The sequence below is a fragment of the Anas platyrhynchos genome, chromosome Z (assembly GCF_047663525.1).
Source record: "Anas platyrhynchos isolate ZD024472 breed Pekin duck chromosome Z, IASCAAS_PekinDuck_T2T, whole genome shotgun sequence".
NCBI lineage: Eukaryota > Metazoa > Chordata > Aves > Anseriformes > Anatidae > Anas > Anas platyrhynchos.
In genome coordinates this window covers 69,086,765-69,095,232 of record NC_092621.1, presented here as the reverse complement: position 1 = coordinate 69,095,232, position 8,468 = coordinate 69,086,765, and the positions used below count along the sequence as shown (strand labels likewise).

General features: G+C 46.9%; 1 pseudogene; it reads right to left on the bottom strand.

The window, feature by feature from the left end:
• Window positions 1–6,871: 6,871 nt before the first annotated feature.
• On the bottom strand, window positions 6,872–7,919 carry LOC119714557 (BMP and activin membrane-bound inhibitor homolog pseudogene; annotated as a pseudogene).
• Window positions 7,920–8,468: the final 549 nt, after the last annotated feature.

Here is an 8,468-nt window from a genome sequence, read left to right as displayed (position 1 = left end):
AAAAACCCAGAAACCTCCCCGCGGCAGGTAAGGGACAATTTCATCTGGCCCCAAAGGGGCCCACTGCTGCCCAGAGCCAAGCCATGAGCAATACAGTCCGTGCCTCTGTGAGAGCACATCCACGAAAACAAACAAACAAAGAAACAAACAAAAACCTGCTGCTCAACAGCAGTTGGGAGAGCGAGGAAACCCCCCCCCCCCCCCCCCCCCGCAGACACCAAAGTCAGTGCAGAAGGAGGGGGAGGAGGCGCTCCAGGTGCCGGAGCCGAAGCCCCCCTGTGGCCGCTGGAGAGGCCCGTGGTGGAGCAGGCTGTTCCCCCCTCCCCGATGTTTGGGAAACTGACCGAACACCACAGCAAATATGCAAATATACCAAAACTTCTAGACTGTTACTTAGATAATGCCTACATCCCCTTTCCCTGCTCATTCAACTTCAAACAGCTCTGTTAAATATTACATGCCACACCTTTAACACCTTCAGCAACCCTTTTAACACTTCCTTTATCTTTCTCCAGCCCGTGCTTTTCTAATACCAGCACCAAAGGCTCAGTCAGGGTCCAACTTAATTCCATACCTTTTCCCTCCAAGATACTGAAACAACATATCAATATAGAATATTTCATCCCATTTTCCTTCTTTCCTTCTTCTTCCACTCTGGATATTCTTATTCAAAGTGGCCAGCCTGGCCACACTTAAAACATCTTATCAAAGCCTGTCCCTGCTAGGACTCGGGCCACAACACAGGCAGCCTTCTTTGCCTGCCATTCCTTCATCTCTCTTCCTCTCCTTTCCATCCTGGCCCTGACTCCCCCTGAAGATTTTCTTCCTCTTTCTCCGACCCTCTGCCTCACTACCCACTGCACTGTCAATACCATTAGTTTCGCTCTCTCTTTTTTTTTTTTTTTTCCCTTCTTATCTCCTCTCCGGACACACACCTCCAGGGCCTCCCACAGGAGGGTCCCCCAGTGACAGTTCGCTACATCCCCCCACCTTCTGAAGCATTTTCTGCATATTTTGCCAGGCTTTAATCACACAATGAACTTTCATGAGCCCTTGGGATACTGGATCCTCAGGTCTCATCCCCAAGTACTTTCTCATTCTGACCCCAAGTCTCTCATATAATTTCTGTGTTGCACACTATTATTATTCCAGCCAGGATTGGCAAGTGGGTATTTCTGCCCTGCCGGTATTACCCCTGGTCCTGGAGGATGAGCTCTTTCCCATTCTTGTATAGCAGCTCTCCTCCTGATCATTCCCATTTCTTTCCCTGTAAACAACATACTTATAGACATAATTCCCTTCCCCAAGAGTATAAATCAGGTCGTAGGAACTGGTCTAATTGTTCAACTAGGCTGTTGGGGTCCTCGAATAAAGACTTCCTCTCCTTCTTAAAAATCGTAACCTCTCTGCTGGTAAGGAGGGGGGGGTGGTAGTTCACCTAAGAGGATACACGGTTAGTATTAGTACTGTTAGTATCAGGGAAGGCAAAATTCTCAATATCTCTTCTACCTTGTTCTAATTCTTGCCAGAGCCTAGAGTACGATCCTTCTTTAGGGACAGTGTTAATTACAGTCCCTGTCTCCCTTCCTGGAGTGACTGCTGCTGCCACCAGTTCAATATTAAGATTATAGGGAGCATAACTTGGCTCCTTCTCTAAAAAAGGAATCTTCTTGTTTACACATAAATTTAAAGCCTGAATTTTCATCAGACCCGTATTTTGGCAAAAATACTGCTGTTTCCTTAATTGGTTCTTTTGTCCAGACTGATACACAATATTTAACCTTTTTTAAATTATTTTTCTTTTACAATCCCTCTAATTATGTTTCCAATTTCTAATAATTCTTCAGGAAGAACTATTAGTAGGCACTCCCCCAGGGATATCTCCCTGTCCCCTGGAACTCATATTTTCCCATTTTTCCTAACCCTCGCCAGTATGTGCTACAGAAATTTCCCTTCTGCAGTGTACCACACACCAACGTACTGAAAAATGGGGGTGTACCGCCAAGCACTTCCCCGTGCAAGCGTTACCGCACACCTATGAGTTTACCAGATTCCCTGGAACTCGTACTTCCCATCTTTCCTAACCCTCGCCAGTATGTGCTACAGAATTTTCCCTTCTACAGTGTACCACACACCAACGTACTGAAAGATGGGGGTGTACCACCAAGCACTTCCCCGTGCCAGCGTTACCGCACACCTGAGTTTACCAGATTCCCTAGTGTACTTCCAAGCACTTCCCCGTGCAAGGATTACCGCACACCAGATTCCCCTGGTGTAGTGCCAGCACTTCCCCGTGCAAGGGCTTACCATACACCAGATACCCGATCCCCAAGGCAATACTTAATATTTCTTACCTTGGTCTGTGCACAGAGTTACCGGATCGATTCTTAAAAACCCGGAGTGCCTACATTCTTCCTTTCCCCACTACTTCACGGATCCTGCCTCTTTAACCAGTCTCGGGCCCTCTGTCAGCTTTCTGCAGAACCGCCACCGTCGATGCACAGGACCGCTGAAATCAGCGGGGCATGCCTTCCTGCTGCTGCAGCGGTGGGGCTCCCCAGTAGGTGACTGGCTCCCGGACGAGCCCCCAAATTGTGAGAAACACTCCGTAGCCAATAACTTAGGCTCAGGCGAGGATCTCAGTGAAGTAGTAATTTATTTGCGATTGCAATGGCGGGCGCCCCACAAGCAGGAGAAAGCGCGCCTACTAGTTCCAAAACACAGTTTATATACCTCTTGATGGCAGGACCCTCCCCTGTTTCCCCACTGAGTGGGTAATCCAGGTTCACAATCTATCTGATGCTTCACAAACAATGCATGGCCTTCAGTTGCCAGCCTGCTAAATTTCAAATTTCTTTTGACATTTTTACTGCTTGAAGTGGTAATGTTTCTTCACTTATCTGACTTGACTTGACACCGTGATTTTCACCTAATTGTCCTAAGGAGTCTGGTTGTCTGCATTTTACTAGGTCGCCTGCTAAACTTTCTTATCACTGTAAGCATATCTCAGTACCACATTCCCTCCTTCTAAACAATGTAACTCTGCAAAAACAACATTTCTATTCCCACAGCTCCAAAAAGAAGCGTGCCATGACAGCCTGTTCAGATCTTGCCTTGCAAGGCTGCTGCTCTTCTCCACAGTGCTGACAACAGCCGGGGATGCACAGTCTCACACAAACAAAAAACTCCCACTTACGCCTGCTCTTGTGACTGGCAGCCCAAACCGGCCCATGTATCTAGCTTATGCAGTGGTCCATGGAATCAAGAAATCCCTCCCCGTGCAATACACTGGGGGCCGACAGTTTGTGGTGGGGAGGCAGCGCTCTTCTCACCGTGCCTCTCTGATTGGCTGCGTGCTGTTCAAGCCACGTGCCCTGCGCTCGCCCGCTGATTGGTGGCCCGCTGCCTTTCAGCCAAGAAGCGCTAAAAGTGAAAATATCTATCTACGATACATGCAGTGTGTGTGCATGTACGGACAAATGAATGCATTTACAGAAATGTAAACACGAGTAAATGTACACTGTGGTTTTCCACACAGACACAGTATTTTATATACATGTACACATTTATTTGCTTACCTGTAATCGTATATGCATATTTGCATTTTTGCAGACACAGAAGCTGAATACGTGTATATCTGCAAAAGCATCGATGTGGATTAGATAAAATATCTAATGTTATTACCTTCTGAGGTATGCAATAAAGCTTGTGAAGAAGAGTGTACTTTTTGTACTGGGGAGCCCTGAACTGAACACGCTACCCCAGGTGAGGCCTGACCAGGGCAGAGTAGATGGGGTCGATCACCTCCCTTTACCTACTGGCCATGCTCCTTTGAATGCATGTCAGGATCCCATTGGCCTTCTTGGCCATGAGGGCACACTGCTGGCTCACGGTCAACCTGTCATCCACCAGGACCCCCAGGCCCTTCTCCTCAGAGGAGCTCCTCTTCAGCAGGTCTACCCCAACCTGTATTGATACATGCAGTTGTTTCTTCCCAAGTGCAGGACTCTATACTTGCTCTTATTAAACCTCATTTGGTTTCTTCCTACCCATCTTTCCAGCCAGTCCAGGTCTCACTGAATTGTAGCACAGCCTTCTGGCATGTCAGCCACTCCTCCCAGCTTTGTGTCATCAGCGTACTTGCTGAGGGCAGACACTATTCCCTCATCATGTTCATTGATGAAGATGTTGAACAAGACCAGACCCAGCACTGACCCCTGGGGAAGAGCACTAGTCTCAGGTCTCCAGATGGACTCTGCACCGCCGATCACCGCCCTCTGAGCTTGGCCAGTCAGCCAGTTCTCGACCCACCTTACTGTCCACTCCTCTATCCCTCACTTTCTCAGCTTTGCTATCAGGATGTCATGGGAGACAGTGTCAAAAGCCTTACTAAAACCAAAGTAGATGACATCCACTGCTCTCCCCTCATCTACCCAGCTGGTGATGCCATCATAGAAGGCAACAAGGTTGGTCAAACATGACTTCCCCTTGGTGAATCCATGCTGACTACTCCTCATAACCTTCTTCTCTTCCAATTGCTTGGAGATGTCATCCAGAACAAGCTGTTCCAACACCTTTCCAGGGACAGAGGTGAGACTGACTGGCCTGTAATTTCCCAGATCCTCCTTCTTGCCCTTCTTGAAGACCGGAGTGACATTGGCTATCATCCAATCTTCAGGCACATCTCCTGTTCTCCAGGACCTTTCAAAGATGATAGAGAGACGGAGACATTCGGCAATCACCTCTGCCAACTCCCTTAGCACACATGGATACATCCGATGGGGACCCATGGATTTGTGTGCACTGAGCCCACTCAGATGCTCCTGAACCACTCTCTTGTCATCCAGGGGGAACCCTCCATTTCCCAGCCACTTTCTCCTCCCTCCAGGGTCGAGGAGTCCCAAGGGGGAGTCCTTGAAGCAAAGACTGAAGCAAAGAAAGCATTCAGTATCTCTGCCTTCTCGGCGTCTCCCGTTACCAGGACGCCCCCCTCATTCAGCAAGGGACCCACATTATCCCTAGTCTTCCTTTTACTGTTTACATACTTAAAAAACAAACAAACAAACAAAAAAAAAAACTTCTTATTATCTTTTATCTCTTTTGCAAGCCTCATTTCTAGGTGGGCTTTAGCCTTCCTTGTTGCATCCCTGCAGGCCCTGACAACACTTCTATACTCCTCCCAAGACGACAGGCCCCTTTTCCATGTTACATAAACCTTCCTCTTCCTTTTGATCTTATTGATGAGCTTCTTACTCATCCACACATGTTTCCTGCCCCCCTTCCCTGATTTCCTACTCTTAGGGATGCACCTATCCTGAGCTTGGAAGAAGTGCTGTTTAAATGTAGCCCAGCTCTCACATGCACCCTTGCCTTCTAGCAACCTAGCCCATTAGATACTCCCAAGCAGGTCCTGGAAGAGGATGAAGTTGGCTTTCGAAAGTCCAGGGTAGCAATCCTTCTTTTAGCCTTGCTTCTTCCACCAAGTTCCATCTTGAACTCCACCATCTCATGGTTGCTGCATCCCACGCTGCCCCCAACCTTCACATCCCTAACAAGCCCATCCATGTTGGTAAGGACAAGGTCCAGGAACACCCCCTGCCTCGTTGGCTCCTCCACTACCTGTGTCAGAAAATTGTCTTCAACGCATTGTAGGAACCGTTTGGACTGCTCGTGCCTGCTGGGTTGTTTACCCATGAGGTATCAAGATCATTACCTTCTCTGAGGAGCCCTCCAAAAATCCTATGAGACAGCTCAGAGGTTTTTCCCTACTATCTTCAACAGTGACAGCAGTGACAACTTCCCCCAGCCCTTCTCTGTCAATTTTAGCTCCCCTCCCTTTCCCCCATCAAACATAGCTTAAAGCCCTGGTAATCGGCCCAGAGAGCTTGCTCCCCAGCACACTTATGCCCAACTTTTTGAGTTGAAGTCAGTCAGCAGCCCACATACCCGGCATTTCAAAGGGCTGCCCAAGATCAAAATACCCAAATCCTTGGTCAGCCAGTCATTCACCTGTCCTGTTCCCCTCCTTCTCTCTGGGTCCTGGTCACCCAGAGGGAGGACAGAGGAGAACACCACTACCTGCACTCCTGATCTATTCAACAACCTTCCCAGGGATGCAAAGTCCTTTTAAATATTCTTCATTTTTCTAGTTGCACTTCCCAGGATCCAACCTGAATGACAACAAGAGGATAGTAATCCTCTGGTTTAATGAGCTGTGGCAGAGCCTTCCTAACATTTCTGACATGTGCCCCAGGAAGACATCACACACCTCTCTGGATAGGTTATCTGGGCGACAAATGGGAGCCTCAGTGGCCCTCAGCAAGGAATTTCTGCTTCCTAAGACTGTCCATCCTTTTTTTGTGGCACTTTTTTTGTGATGCAGTGCTCTGCCCGGCCCAGATCTCTATGCTCAGTATTTCCCCCAATCCTGACACACTTCGCAGGGTTGCTTCCCGGGTTCAAACTACTGTCCAGACCATCAACCTCATCCTTTTCCTGCCTGAGAGTCTCAAATCTATTACCCAGGGACACCGTGGGGGTTGGTGGAACCATGGGTGTTGGGGGCAAACGTCTCTTTCTGCTTCGAGCTGAGACGAGGGTCCAGCCCCATTTCTCTTGTGAGTGGTCAAGCCCTCTGTCCTGCACATGATCAGCTGGGTCAGCTACTACCCCTTGCAGGGACTTAGGAGGGGGCTTCTGGGTATCAGCAGGGGCAGGTTGACACTTCCTATCTGTCACCTTCAGAGACTCTCAGGAGCTCCTCAGGCTGTTGATTTCTCACTGCAGCCCAGCCACCTGCTTGAGGAGTCCCTTAAGCAGGGTACACCTGCACCCATGACAGCCCTCTCTTCCCTCAGGACCCAAAAATTTATTTTTTTCAGACAAAATATATATATTTAAAAAATATTTACAATAAGTAAGGAAACATAGGAGCTTGCATACAGTTTATTATAATTCAATTCTCAGCTCCCTGCAGTTCAGGTAACCCTGGTGACAGTGTTTACAACTTCTAATTTTTGCTTTCATAACGTTAAAGCAAACAATACATTTGAGTGTGTTTTACTCTGTGCAAATGAGACAACTTTTGGAATACTTCAGAAGAAATATCCAAGATTCTGTTTGCAGAGTTCCTGTGTTTCTCAGATGGTCTGTGAGTTTTTGTTTCAAGATAAAGTGCTCCTGTCCAGCAGAACCCAAAGGCCTTTGAGAGTCCAGAGAGTAAGTTTAGCTCAGATTAAAAAATAATTGGTCATACAAATTCCAGCTTCCCATGTCTGCTCTACATTCCCCAGTGGACTAGCAAAAGAATCTTATCATTGCTGAGGTCTGAATGTCTCATTTTATCACAGGTCATACAGCAGTTCTCATGACCAGTTACAAGCACCATGCATTCCAAGTCCAATTTTGCCACCTACCCTTTTTTCGCATGATTTCCATGGAAACTATAGTGCAAACGGGAGAGCATTTGCTGCAGTTGGTCTTGCAGTCTCTTATTTTCACTCCTGGGCATCCGCAAGTACAGCATGATAAGGAGCATCAAGATCAGCTCACCAGCTATAGGAACAGCAGTCACAGCTGCCCTGAACTGTAATTCTTTTGGTGAGGTCAGTTCCTGCACATTGGTGATGAGATTCTTGCTGTCGTGTTATCTGCTTCCTTGATATCTGCACCCTTGGGAGGAGACAAAATATCATGTAGTCCTCTGTAATTGCACATATCTTCATGACAGCATTCCAATGTGGACATGGTGGTGACAGAGTGGTTTTGTGGAACCTGTTTAAGTCTGTGCTTACACTAGAGCCCAAGCAGCTCTGAGTAAGTGTGGAATGTGTATTCTAAGGATCAAGTGGTCTGGAAAAGCAGGCGCTAAGCTTGGATTTGCACATATAGCCAGTTGCAACACAGTGTGCAGCATCACACAGAGGAAGAATTAAAGAAAGAAAGGAAGAAAGGAAGAAAGGAAGAAAGGAAGAAAGGAAGGAAGGAAGGAAGGAAGGAAGGAAGGAAGGAAGGAAGGAAGGAAGGCAGGAAGGCAGGAAGGAAGGAAATGAAAAGAAGGAAGGAAATGAAAAGAAGGAAAGAGGAAAGGAGGAAAGGAAGGAAGGAAGGAAGGAAGGAAGGAAGAGAGAGAGAGAGAGAGAGAGAGAGAAAGAAAGAAAGAAAGAAAGAAAGAAAGAAAGAAAGAAAGAAAGAAAGAAAGAAAGAAAGAAAGAAAGAAAGAAAGAAAGAAAGAAAGAAAGAAAGAAAGAAAGAAAGAAAGAAAGAAAGAAAGAAAGAAAGAAAGAAAGAAAGAAAGAAAGAAAGAAAGAAAGAAAGAAAGAAAGGAAGGAAGGAAGGAAGGAAGGAAGGAAGGAAGGAAGGAGGAAAGGAAGGAAGGAAGGAAGAGAGAGAGAGAGAGAGAGAGAGAGAAAGAAAGAAAGAAAGAAAGAAAGAAAGAAAGAAAGAAAGAAAGAAAGAAAGAAAGAAAG